Source organism: Ursus maritimus, unplaced genomic scaffold, assembly GCF_017311325.1.
Source record: "Ursus maritimus isolate PB19 unplaced genomic scaffold, ASM1731132v1 scaffold_30, whole genome shotgun sequence".
Taxonomy (NCBI): Eukaryota; Metazoa; Chordata; class Mammalia; order Carnivora; family Ursidae; genus Ursus; species Ursus maritimus.
In genome coordinates, this window is record NW_024425564.1 from 30641530 (window position 1) to 30655004 (window position 13475).

The window sequence follows — 13475 nt, forward strand, 5'->3', positions numbered from 1 at the left end:
GGGAGAGGGAGAGATGCTCTCTAGCAGACTCCCCACTGAGAGCAGAGTCTGTCATGGGGCTTGATCCCACGACCCCAAGTCATGACCCGACCCAAAATCAAGAGTCAGATGCTCAACCGACTGAACCACCCAGGTGCCCTGAGTTTTTCCTTTTTTAGAAATTTTTCTTCTAAGTCAGACTTCATAGAGTACGTACGATGACATGAAGTCGAGGACCGTTCACACTCTCTCTTTGCCAGGATTTTACTCTGAATTTAAAAATGTCAAAATGACTAAAGACTTCAGAAATGGCTAGCATGGAAATATTCTCAGTTTGTTTTTTAACCTCAGGGTTCACCTGGAGTGTCATAACTTTCAAGGTAGTTTTCTGTTTGGAGTCCCAAGCATCAGGGGATCTTGTGAATTCTGTCTACAACTAATAAATAAGTGTAATTTGTCTCTGGTTTTCTTCATCTTTACTTCTTTTAAATGCTTATCTATAATGTTCAAAACAGCTCTGGGCTTTTGATTTGGTATTCCACAGAATTTCTGTCTGTGTCACAGAGGAGTTAGTTTTTGGAACTCTGAAATTTCATTATCCTTAGAGTTTGAAAGTTGTGAAGCCTAAAGTGAAAGCCAGTGTAGAAAGCTCACTGCTAGGGAATATAGCTTTGAAACTTTACAGTAATTACCAGTTTGTGTTTTTTCCCTTAGGACAAGTTACTTTTTGAGGCTTCATTTTTCGGGGATTGTTGTTGGTGGTGGTGTTTATAGCAGGCCAGAACGTAAATCTATCTTTAACAAAACCTTCTGGATAAATTTGGAAAACCAGTATTTTGAGGGGTCACAATTAAGAGAAGGTGGGAGCTGCCCACAGTGTTAAGGGAAAGTCAGAACTTGCAGCAGAGCTAGGCGTGAGATCTCAGCTGCCATCGGAAGGGGTGGCCCTTCAGGCTCTAAGACAGCCTCTCACTTGTCATCCTCTGTTCTCATTTCCATAACATATATTTTAAGTGTGAAAATATTTATGCCTTTTCTGGTTAGTCAGACACCATTTCTGATACTTTATCCACTTGAGATAAGGTGATTCTTGTTACTCAGATCAGGTCACTGAAATCCCTCAAAGTCTAAACTTGTAGAACTCTCACTTAGCTCTTTGCCACATCAACTGCAAGAATGAAGACCATTCTCAGCCCTGAGACTGTTGATATTCCAGAAAATGTCCACATCACTCTGAAAGGACACACTGTTACTCTGAAGGGCCCCAGAGGAACCCTGTGAAGGGACGTCAGTCCATCAATGTAGAACTGAGTCTCCTTGGAAAGAAGAATGGGCTCCGAGTTGACAAATGGCAGGACTGGAACAGAACTGGCTACAGTCCGCACTATCTGCAGTCAAGTACAGAACATGGTCAAGGGCGTTGCACTGCGTTTCCGCTACAAGATGAGGTCCGTGTATGCTCGCTTCCCCATCAACGTTGTTGTTCAGGAGAAGGGTTCTCCTGTTGAAATCTGGAATCTCTTGGGTGAACAGTACATCTGCGGGGTTCGGATGAAGCCAGGTGTTGCTTATTCAGTATTGCAAGCCCAGAAAGAGGAGTTGGTGCATGAAGGAAATGACATCGAACTCGTATCAAACTCAGCTGCTTTGGTTCAGCAAGCCACAACAGCTAAAAACAAGGATATCAGAAGAATTTTGGATGGTGTCTATGTTTCTGAAAAGGAGCAGTTGAGCAGGCTGATGAGTAAGATCTAAGCCGTCTGGAATCAGCAAGATGCCGGATGATTTTTCAGACTTATTTGTGATATTCGAAAGATACAATGAAAGCTGTATTGATTTCAGGCTTTTTCTTAAAACAACAACAACAACAGCAACAACAGCAGAACTCTCAGCTGTTTGAACTCTGTGTTTTATCAAGACAAAGAAGAACAGCCACTTTTCCTCTTTCTCAGAAACACAGAGTGAGGAACAGGACAAATGGCCAAATCTCTTTCCAGATAGATGTGTTTCTTTCACGACAGGCGTTCCGTACGTAATTCCTTGTAGTTAATGTGCCTCCGGTTGATGTACCTGTAGCACTACATGCAATAGCGGCCTTACTCTCCACCTGTGACTTCCCGAAAGGTCAAGACCACGGACGTACTATCACCTTCTCTTGTCACGTCTCATCCATTTAATGAGGGCGCTTGAAGTCTAAACTAAAAGCTTTTCTTAAGACCTACTTATACTTCAACTTGGAGGTCCTTACCTCAGAACAGTTCCTTGTTTCATTAACTTGTAAATAGTCATGCTTGGCACGAGTCTTATTCGAGAGCCTATAGCTACGTTCCTAGGAGTCACAGTTTTAATTCTGGATGCAGGAAGAATCCCTTGAGTTCCACAGAAAGAGAAGAGTGGACCTCTCTACCTGTGCGTCAGGATGCTGTCTTTGCAGTTGTGCAGAGAAGGTTCTGCTCCCACATCGTCTGCATATTCTCCATGTTTATGTTAATTTTGTGATGAAGCATCAGCTGGGCAGAGATCATAGGAACCGGAGTTACTTTGATGCCAGGGCGAGAGATGTCCCTTTGCCCTTTCTCCAAACAGCCCATGAAGGTAATGAAATATGTCCTGACCCCTTATGGTGAAATGCATAAGAACCAGAATGAAGGCCTTTTCCAGTGCTTTTCACCTCTAGCAAAAAAGTGGAAAATCTTTTTAAGTCCCTGTGTAATGCAGAGCTGCTTCTTTCCTAACCAGTAATTTTGAGACAGAGATACATAGTATGTGTTTTTAAGGACTGTGTCTGGGAAAAAATCAAGTTGTCCAGTGCCTTCAGAACTGGATGTTCTTATGCTTCTAGACAAAATTTGATACTGATAGGAATATCCGGAATTATTTCTTAGAAGATGTCTAGGACATTTGGCCTACCATCCAGTGGCCCTTTATCATCAGTTGGATCTCTTCTCTATAATGTTCCTTTTTGTTCCAGCCGGGTGAAGGGCTTGCTATAAAAATCATCCTCTAAGACTGCTCAGGTTAGAGGTTCATCCAGATGTCCATAAATACACACCGTTTTCTTGAGCTGAGCTCAGTTGTCAGGGCATAGTTGGAGAAGGTGGTATTTCTACACCATAGGGAGCTTTGGTTTTTTTCCTTTCTGCTAACTCAGTTGCACCACCACGTTTCTCGATTGTCGATCCTGCTACTTCCATCATTCTTTTGCTCCCCTTTTCTCTGGCCATGCAGGTGTTATCAGGATTGCCACCCATTCTGCTCGAGTTGTGTGCAAGCCCTCCTGGTTTTCACTGATACTTTCTTGTGGTACAATACACATAACATATAATTTACCATTTTAAGCATTTTAAAAAATTCATTAAGCACATTCCCATTGTGGTGTAAGCATCACAACTACCCATCCCTAGAGCTTTTTCATCTTCCCAGACTGAAACCCCATCCCCTTTAAACAATAACTTTCCATTCCCCCTTCCTCCCAGTCCCTGGTAATCCCTGTTCTACTTCCTGTTTTGTCAGTTTGATAGTTCCACATACCTCCTATAAGTGGATTCACTGATACTTTTAAAGTAGATCTGAAAAAGCCACTGCCATGTTTCTGGAATCTGTGGCTTATCTCACCAGTGCAGTACACATTTTTTCTTGCAGCTCTGGGCCCACAGGCGTTCCTCCTGGACTGACCAGCCAGGAGCGAGGCAGAAGCACATGGGGAGACCCCAGAAATGATGGGCCTTCCTCCTTTAAATAAATACTGATCCTGAGAAGTCATCTAAAAATGAAATAGCCTTCTTCCCCATAGTTGTACAACCCTCGTGGCTCCAGTGTTGTCCTTACAAAAGAGGGAGAGTTTTAGGTTACTCAGCCTTTACCTGGGCTCCAAGGCAAGGCTCCAAGGATTCTTCAGGGTAGACTGGGAATTCTTCAGGGAATCACATAGCTAAAGGCATCTGAAATTAGTGAAGAAAATAAAACCCATTCTTGAGAAAACAAAAATTGGAAGTTAGCTGAACAGGAGGACCTTTTCCTCTGGCTGTCTCTAAAGCTAGTAGACAGACATTTTTGCTTTGAAACCCCTCCCCCCCATTTTTTTTTTTTTTAAATCTCCATCGTTTCATGCTTGGATTAAAGGGAAGAAAAAGATGTTTTATGTTTAAAAGTTTTTAAATGTTTTAACAAAATTATTTACATTTTGACCAGGTAGCTCTAAAATTATTTCCAGTGGAAGGTCTATGAAGTTGAAAGATATTGTCACGGAATAAGAACTTCTATCTCATGTGAGTCAGTGCTGTGTGACCCTCTTACTACTTTTGATAAGTAATCCATGACCCTGTCTGCTGCCCATTTTCTTTCCAGCATTCTCCAGTTAGGACCTGACTCAACCACTATGTGATGAACAATATTTTGTATGATGTGAGGACTCAGCAGCCATTTTTCATAATGTTCATTTGTAATTCATTACAACATTTTCCATGTCTGCTCATGAGGGTTAAAAACAATTACTGTGCATTGCTTTATCAGAAGATTGATAAAGATGGTACTCTAACCTTTCTCGGCATTGCTGGTGACTCTGTAGAATGTTATTTTCTTGTACCAGTTCATTCAAGATGAAAAAATATTCACCAAATACAAAAAGGAGGAAAATCGGTCATTCTTTTCCAGGGCTGGATGAACTGGAAACTATACTAGTGTGAAGAAGCTGTAAAAACATGGCTGAAATAACAGACTTCGTTTAAAAAATAAAGCAAAATCTAACTGTACTGAGGTGTACAGATGATTCACATTTTTAGGTAAAATGGTTTGATATAAAAAAAATGCACCATGCATCACTGTGTGCAAATAACGGCTCCTCGAAGAAAGTTTTGGTTTCTGCTTTGGGTCAGATGTTTGAAATGTCAACTGAATTGTATTTCCTGATAGTTACCTTTCTAAAACAGATAAAATTGGATGTGGTATTTAGAAGAAACTAGAAGGCCGGTTTTTTGGGGGGGGGGGAAATACAAATTGTGTGACTTAAGGGAAAACTAACTTTTAATAGAAAAAAACAATAGTTGCTTGACTGTTGATTACTCAGGGCTATGGTTGTTAATAATTTTAGGGTCATAGACTATTTTAATAATCTGATAAGACCTAAGGCCATTCTCCTCCTACCAAAAAGAAACCCATTCACAAACGTGAAGTTTTCATACAATTTCATTCACAGTTTTGGAAGGCCACACTTGAATGTCAAGTTTGAAACTCTTTCTGTAACATGACTTGATGTGAATGAGCTTTGTCATTCACAACACTTAGTTTTTGCCAAACAAGTTCAACGTGGGGAAGTTCTTCTTTGCAAGACTCAAATCACATTTGTCCACATAAAGATATTTATTAATCATTCATCAGTGAAGCAGGCTCAAAACAATTAATACAGTTTGTTACATAAGCTTGATGAGGGTTCAGATCGCTGTCCTCATAGGTGCCTTGACTACCGCTTTGTAGGAAAGGTTCGGCCAGGCAGACCCAGTGACCTTTTAGAAGTAGGATTCTCTTACCTTTATACTTGACATTAGGCAGCAGAGAATCCTCCTAAACCCATAACAGGACTTTTAGAGCTTAAGTTTTGAGAGTCGTCTTTAAGGGTAAAGGCTGCAGGCCTCACTAATTCTTAAGCCCTGTTCACTGAGAAGTGTGTAGTGTCTCTGAATATTTTAGTCCGTCTACATTTCTTGAATACTGTAACTTTCAATAAATGACCGTCCCTTTTTAGCAAGAATCCCACCAGCCAACACACTACGGTTTTTCCCCATAAGAACTCACTTCTGACATTTAGTATACTAATTAGCGAATGTAAGCTGTTATTTGAGATATTTATAATGAAGTATTTATAGTAGCTGCTTCTGGAACGGGGATTCTGATTAGATTGCTCCAGGCTTTGCATTCTTGAGTAGGGCAACTGAGTGCCCTTAGACTTGAGTTTGAGCTACAGAAACATCTCCTCCTTTATGCTCAAGTATTTTAAAGGAACTGACGTTGTGACAGCAGATAATAATTTGTATTCTTTATGTCAGTGAGGCACCTTGTTCCATGCATACCTGCTTGTAATCATTTCCTGTCAGTCTCAGTTTTGTGGTGGTCCAGTGTGTTCGCATTGACCCTGTCTCCTGGTGGGGCCCCCAGTGCATTGTATTGTACGTGGTTTCGGTATAGTGACTGATCAGTGAATTTTGGTTGAATGAATGAATATTCAGAGTCCCCAGTGAGCAAGTTTTTAAACAATCTTTTTATTTGATATTAATTTTCACTTTACAGAGAGGTTGCAGAGATCGAATTCATGTATTCGCATCACCCAGTTTCCCCTCTTGGTACCTGTTCATCACTACAGCGCATTTGTTGCAAGTGAGAAATTACCACTGGTGCATTACTGTTAACTAAACACCACACTGTATTCAGATTTCACTAGTTTTCCCTAATGTCCCTTTTCTGCCCCAGGATGTCATCTAGGGTGCTCCACTGCATTTAATTATCTTGCCCTCCTAGTGTCCTCTGGTCTGCAGCGGCCTCTCAGACTACCCTTGTTTTTGACAGTTTTGAGGAGCACTGTTTTGTTAGAAGGTCAGCAGCTTTGTAGAATGCCCTTCAATTTGGGTTTGTCTGATATCTTTCTCCTATTTAGAGTGGGGTCGTAGGTTTTTGGGAGGAGGACCACAGAGGTGAAGTGCCGCTCTCATTACATCACATCAGAGGTACACTCTAAACAATTTTATTTCTCATGTTTCAATCTCAGAATGGAGAGGTGGGGAAAGCAGGAAGGTGGAATTTAAATCAGTCAGTTTTGCCCTGGTAGAAATTGTGGTAAAGACAACTAAGGGAACTGAATCTGAAAGAAAAATGTAAATGTATCTGGGGGAATTCAGCCCTTGGTATTCCTGTCATGCCTCACTTTGGATGTTGGTGAGATGGTAATATTTACTTTATTTAAATGCTTGACTGATATAAATCAGACAAATGAAAAGGCCAGTGGTTTATAGATACACATTAAGGCAGAATTGCAATAATTTTTACAAGTCTCTCAAATAACCAGTTTTTTGAAGTGGGAAAAATCTTTAATTGGATTTTTTTTCTTCTTTTCCTCTGCTGCTATGTTTTTCTTTTCCTGTGTTCTTTTGCATTTGGGTTTATGTTTTTCAAGCTGAGCTAATGTTATTGAGAAACATTTCAAAGCATTTGTCACTGGAGTAGTTTATCCCTTAATTAGTGGTGAGGTGGTTTTGCAGACAGGTGACATACTCTAATGCCTTACAGAGACTAGTCTTGTTAGTTATTGATTACTGATGAATAAATTACTGCCATTTTTAATCATAAGAAAATTTCTTTTGAGGATAATTAATCAGATTCATGCATTTCTTAACCAGTGTAGGATTATCATCTTTTTTAGTTACAAGAATGAACCTGCCTGCCTCTGCCCTGGGTAAATTCAGGAGAGAGGAGACAGGTTTCTAGGTTTGTATTTTGATCTTTACTTTTATTAGGCAGATGAAAAGTATACTTGCTTAAAAATTACTTCAAACTGCCTTTCTTGTTGAGTAGGTTTTGAACTACCTGCCTGACAGATGGTGTTGGAAGTAATTACCGAAATCATGTGTTTACCTGTACGTGGACATGTGTTCACCAGATGCACTCTGTTTACCCAGTGCTGCTGATTTCTTAAAGAAATACACACCTTCTGGATAGAGTTGCATAACTCTGGAGAAGAGAAGCTGCTCCAGCCAGAGCTCTGTCTCTCTTGGTTGCAGGATCGGCTCTAGTCAGAGTGGTTGGTTAGGAAGGCCAAAGAAGCACTTTCACAACATTATTTACCCTTACATTTTTTGATTTATTAGCACTTTAATTTTACCCATCTACGGCATGATTTAAGAAACAGCCCCCCAGATTGTATATTCAACAGCAGTAACAGTGATCACTCTTTTATTATGATATATTGTATTTGTTTGTTTGTTATATTGTATTTTTTCTACTCAATATTTTTAGAAACGTGTTTTCCTGATTGCATGTTAAAGATGTACCCATCCTCCCCATTTCTATAGTGTGATTTTGGAAGTCTGGCTTTTGGATTAAGTGTTGATTATTATTTTTTTTCAACAACTCATGGGTAATTCCTGTACTCACAAAGATTGGAAATAGCTGCTTTATTTTATTTATTAACATCAAAACCTAATTTATGCTTTCCACCTCATTTCTATTTCACTTTAAAAAAAAATAAAAAAAAACCCAACAAAACCTCAATGATAGTGACCCCTTTCGCATGTATGCCTTAAGTGTTCGGTTTTGAAACAGTACATTTAGCAGTCTGTAAACCCTGAGGAACAAGGAAAGTCATTGTTGCAAGATTTTGACAGGTGCAAAACTGTAAATAATTACAGGCCTGGGCAGAAGCTAGAACAGAAGTTGCACAGCAGCTGGCAGGCCTGACCTGTGACAGGTCTGACCTGAGTTAAGTAGCCTAAATTTCATGGCAAGCTCAGATTTGTTTTATAGTATGAAATTCACCTTCTGCCACAGAACGTTGCTAGTGATTCAGACTAGATACCAGCTGCAAAGGGAGGAATACATGCAGAATATGGAGAAAGAAAAATGCCCATTGAGCTACCTTTTGTACGACTTTGGGGCCAGATGGAACTTGTATAGATGAATTCTAAAATTGATTTACACTCTGACTGAAATAAATCACTCAGCACCAAATGGTGGTCTGGCTTTTTTTTTTTTTTTACTTTTTATGTTACCTATTTTCAAAATATTAAATTTTTTAGTCGTATGAGCATATCCGAGTTCTGTATGAAGTTGTGTCTGGGAATACCTGAGTTGTAATTTTTTTAGGTCTTCACAGAGAACAAAGCAAATTTTTAATGAGATTTGATCGCCGTCGGGTTCCATCAGGCAGTTGCCCACCTTAAAAATACCAGATTCATTGCTGATCCATAAAGAGCCCTGCTCATTGCCAGCAGCTTCCCCCACCACACACCGTGTTTTCACCCCGGAAAGCTGCAGTGTGGAAAGGACAGGATTCTGCTAGAGCAGAAATAAAAAGCTGATGACTTGTGGGTCCAATCGAACCTATAGACGCGTTTTCTTTGGCTTGCACAGTGTTTTAAAAATTTGACAAATTCACATGTCAGAATCTGTATTTCTAGCTTCCTCAGAAACACTGATGATACAGTACTGGGCCTGCACTCCTGCAGTTGGGGGGGCTGGACAGTGGGCGCCCCTTTTCCGTCCTTCGGTTTGCTGTGGCCCTTATCATCCTGCTGTTCATTTGCTTCTGTTATCTACCAACAGACATTTGAGTTGATGCCCCTTGGACTGGAAACTGTGTGGGTTTACAAATGGACCACCTGAAGAGAAAGGACCACATTAGGAGAGATTGGTGGAGCGTTGATCCGGTTAGGGGTGGTTTGCCTTGTGCTCTCTTCCGTCCGTGCTCTTCGCTTTTTATTCGATGTAGTACACTTGCATTGTTTTCCTCTTCACTGTAAACTACTAAGAACTTTGAGTTGTGACATTCCCCCAACCACCCGTGATGAAGGAAATGTCCCAGGTATCCGGAGGAGGAGTTTTCTGAATGATTACCCGTCCTTTAAGTCACATGTTAGTATGATTTAGTTTAATCAGCTAGTTTGTGTCCTTGTTTTTGGTAGTGATCAGCTTTATTGAAGGATGAGAGTTAAATTAGAAAAGGAATATAGACGTTTTTAAAGCTCTGGGTGTATTGAGAGTTAGGGCAAGTCATGGCATAATGCCATGGTGGGTGACTTCAGTGAGACTGACAGCACTGAGACCCTTTACAAAGTGGACAAGAAGAAGTGGAAAGATTCCAGAGATTAAAATTTTCCTAGAAAGGAGAGTAGAAAGTGTCTTTTACTTCTTTCCTCGTACCCTTATACTGTTTGGTGTTCCAACTCTATGCTTTCTCCTTGTTTCTAATTAGAAAGAGAGAGGAGAAATGGGGAAGAGTTGAGTTTCATTTGCCTAAGAATCTCACTACTAAAATATATGGGAAAAAACCCCACCTCTATTGTAGGTTGACTAGGCACATAGTGAACTCAGAAGCTCGGTGGTTCTGAGGTTTGTTGAGTAAAGTTGGTACAGAAGGAGTGGTGTAGACCAGGAGTTGGGAAACTGTGGACTGCAGACAAATCTAGCTTACTGCCCGTTTTTGTAAATAAAGTTTTATTGGAACACAGTCACACCCATTAATTTATATACCGTCTATGGCTGCTTTGACATCATAAGGGCACAGTTGAAAAGTTGTGACAGAGACCATATGGTTTGCAAAATCTAAAGTATTTATTATCTGGCACTGCACAGGAAAGAAAATGTGATATTTTGGTGCAGAAGGTTCTGTCCAAAAAGAAAAAAATACCCAGCTCTTTTATGTGGTCTGTTATTTTTGTTGGAAACAAAGGGAATTAGATGTGTGATTGATTTTCACAATTTATATGGCTTTTTGATGATTTTGCAAATATTTTATATAGAGTTATTGTTCCATTTGAATGAAATGAAAATTTTATAATGCCTAGGACTTCAATGGGGCTATGATTTTATTATGTCATTTACAACAGCTGTTTCTGGAGAAGATTATAATAGCTAATGGGAAAACATGAAGTAATATAGTTAAAACATGATATAATTTTAGCAAAAATTAGTAAAATAAAAAATGGGTTGTGTTTGGGCTACAGCTTTTTTGGAGGGAAGCGTATAATGACAGTAAGTATAAAAACAACGATGTTACTTAATTAGCTTTAAACACAATATTTTCAGGAATATATTTAATGCACAGATGTGCACATATGGTCCATTATGGTGTTAATTTAAACTTTGAAAACTGCCAAAAGTTTTAGTTATTAGGGAAATAGTGGACTTTCATCTAATGATCACATTAAACATTAATAACCTTACGTTTTTATTGTTATTTTCATTTTGGAGAACATTTAAAAATAGCAGGCCTATATTTGGGATTCATTTAACATGATTATTGACTGTCTCAAGAATAAGCACTGTTCTAGGCACTGGGATTTAAGCACCAAATAAAATAAAATAGGAAATAAGAACTTCCCATTGCTGTTGCTGCAGGAGAAAAAAAACTCAAAATACTTTTGAGCTTCCATGGGCTGGGGGCAGGGGTGTGTGTGTGGACAAATAAACACTCCTCCATTCAGTTATTTATTGAGCTGTACCAAGTGCTCTTTTAAGTCCTGAGGATATCACAGTTAGTAAAGCAAATTTTTGACTTTTAAAAGTTGCTTACTTACTTTCTAGTTGGAGAAGAGATGTCCCGTGTAAGTTGGGTAACAAAAGCCATGAAGAAAAGGAAAGAAAGGTCTTGGGAGAGATATGGATGTAATTTTGGATAGGTGGTCAGGAAAGATTTCTCTCCTAAGGTGATGTATGAGCAGACACCTGAATGAAATAAGGTCATGAGCAGTGGGGATATGTGAGGGAAGAACATTCCATGCAGAGGTAATAGCAGTATAAAAACACTGGGATAGGTGTGTGCTTGGCAGTTCAGGGGAAAACAAAGAGAAGCCAACGTGGTTAGTGTCGAAGGAGCCAGAGGGAAATGGTGGGAGATGTGTTTGTTTTCTACTTAATGCACAGCCCTGAATATAGATCGAAGTAAAGTCACATGGGACCAAGCTAAATTCTGTATGAAGTGACAGCAGTATAAAGGTAGAGAGTAAGGGTCTATGGGAGATGCCCTAGACCAGAAGTCAGGAAATAATAGAGTCAATTTGCTCATTGTTCCTCAAATTAAATCTCACTTCTGTGAATCTCTTAGTGATTTACTCTTTCAAAATGGAATTCTGCACGGTATAGTCCAGTACCCTGAGGCCTGGATAAATTGTTGAATTTATGGTGTGCCAATACCCATTACAGGGTGGCCATCCAGTGAATTTGTAACAAAGAGTATAAGGTTTGGAATAAATGGGTCAGAAAGTCTGACTAAAATGAGAATAACAATTCACATTCAATTAAAATGTGCATAGCCTACAATAAATTTTCATTGTATTAGGGTTAAGGGGAGAGTAGAAGTAGGATGATAATTAATAGTTGTAAATTTAAAAGTCAGCTTTATTCCAAGTGTTAATTTTTCCTGGAAGTGTTTTACAAAACGGTCAAGTTCCTGAAATTGTAGGAACACTGATCATGGTATTTATAACTGCGAGGCATGCTAGGTAGCTGACCTCAAGTGTGAACTAATTAACTTAGGGCTTGTGTAGTATGCTTTAGCAAAAGTAGATATTTAAAAATAATTGACTCGTTTTTTTTCGTTTCATAAATGGCAGTATTTATGGTGTTTTAATTTATTTTAATATCACCAAGCACATTTTTATGGTGATTCTTTCAACTTTAACACAGGTGGGTATCAATAAGTGAAATTTTTTTCCGGCATAAGAGGATGATTAAGCTTATTCACCAAATATATATTTTATAAAGAACACCATCAATCACAACTATCATAAGGTTACTGTACTGGAAACAGTACAGGTTTCTGAAACTCAACAGTTAGTAATGATTATTGAAACGCCATACGAAGACAAGAAACGTGTAGCATTCGGAGCAGTATTTCGCTTGGAAGGCATGTGCCTGCATGGAAACAGGTTGGATTAAAAAAGTTCTTTTGCAAAGACTTGCTGGAGTTGAGGATGCATTTTTCCTTAGGAGTAATAATAGATATGGTAATTCGATTTTCAGGCAAACCCAAAATGTATTAGGAATCTCTATATTTCATGGATTTCTAGAGGGCTCTGGTACTGGTTTTCAGCAGATCCATTTCCAGGAGAAAGCTATAGCTCTGCTTTTCCTTGGTGTACCTGTATCAGCAGCGCACTCCTTCTCGAGTCTGTTCGGGGTCACTGTTCCATCGCTCTCTGTGTTGCTGTACCTGTGCAGTGGGTAAAGTAGTTTGTGTCATAGATGAGTTGCTTTATGAGTTGGGTCTACAGGTGAGGCCATTATCGACATCATCAAACATTTAATTCTGTCACTAGCTCTTCCAAGGGCAGCAAGTCTTACCCGTGGGTCCCCATGGCCATGATTATCAGCCACAAGATAAATGAGGTGATGGGGAGGGCACGTCCCTGACCACCCATTTGTTCCCCATTTTATAGGACAGTAGGAGGTGGTGAAGGCCGGGCACAGTGGGCTGGGACAGGTGGGCCTTCTCTACTTAGAGCTCTATGGCGTGTCCTGTGAAGATTCCTTTGCCTTAATTTTGCTGCTTTATCAAGGGACCCCCCCTCCCCCGCCCAGGAGCCATGCCTGGTATGGGAAGGCAAAGCTGGACGTTGCCTGGAATGTTGTGTGGTGGGGGAGAAGGGGAGGAAAGGAAAAAAAATCATGCAGCCTAACTTCTTTTCCTTTATTATGTTATGTTTTTCTTTTTTTTAAAACCCTTTTCTGGTGAATTTGAGGTAGTTTTCAGATGCCAAATCGGCATCTGCCTACTTTTCACTGTCACATTTCTG

General features: G+C 39.7%; 1 protein-coding gene and 1 pseudogene across 3 annotated transcripts in view; both read left to right on the plus strand.

The window, feature by feature from the left end:
- The window catches only part of CDKAL1 (CDK5 regulatory subunit associated protein 1 like 1), a 624642-nt gene that overhangs the window by 129690 nt on the left and 481477 nt on the right, over positions 1-13475 (plus strand). The window lies entirely within an intron of this gene.
- LOC103678368 lies at positions 1156-1727 on the plus strand (annotated as a pseudogene).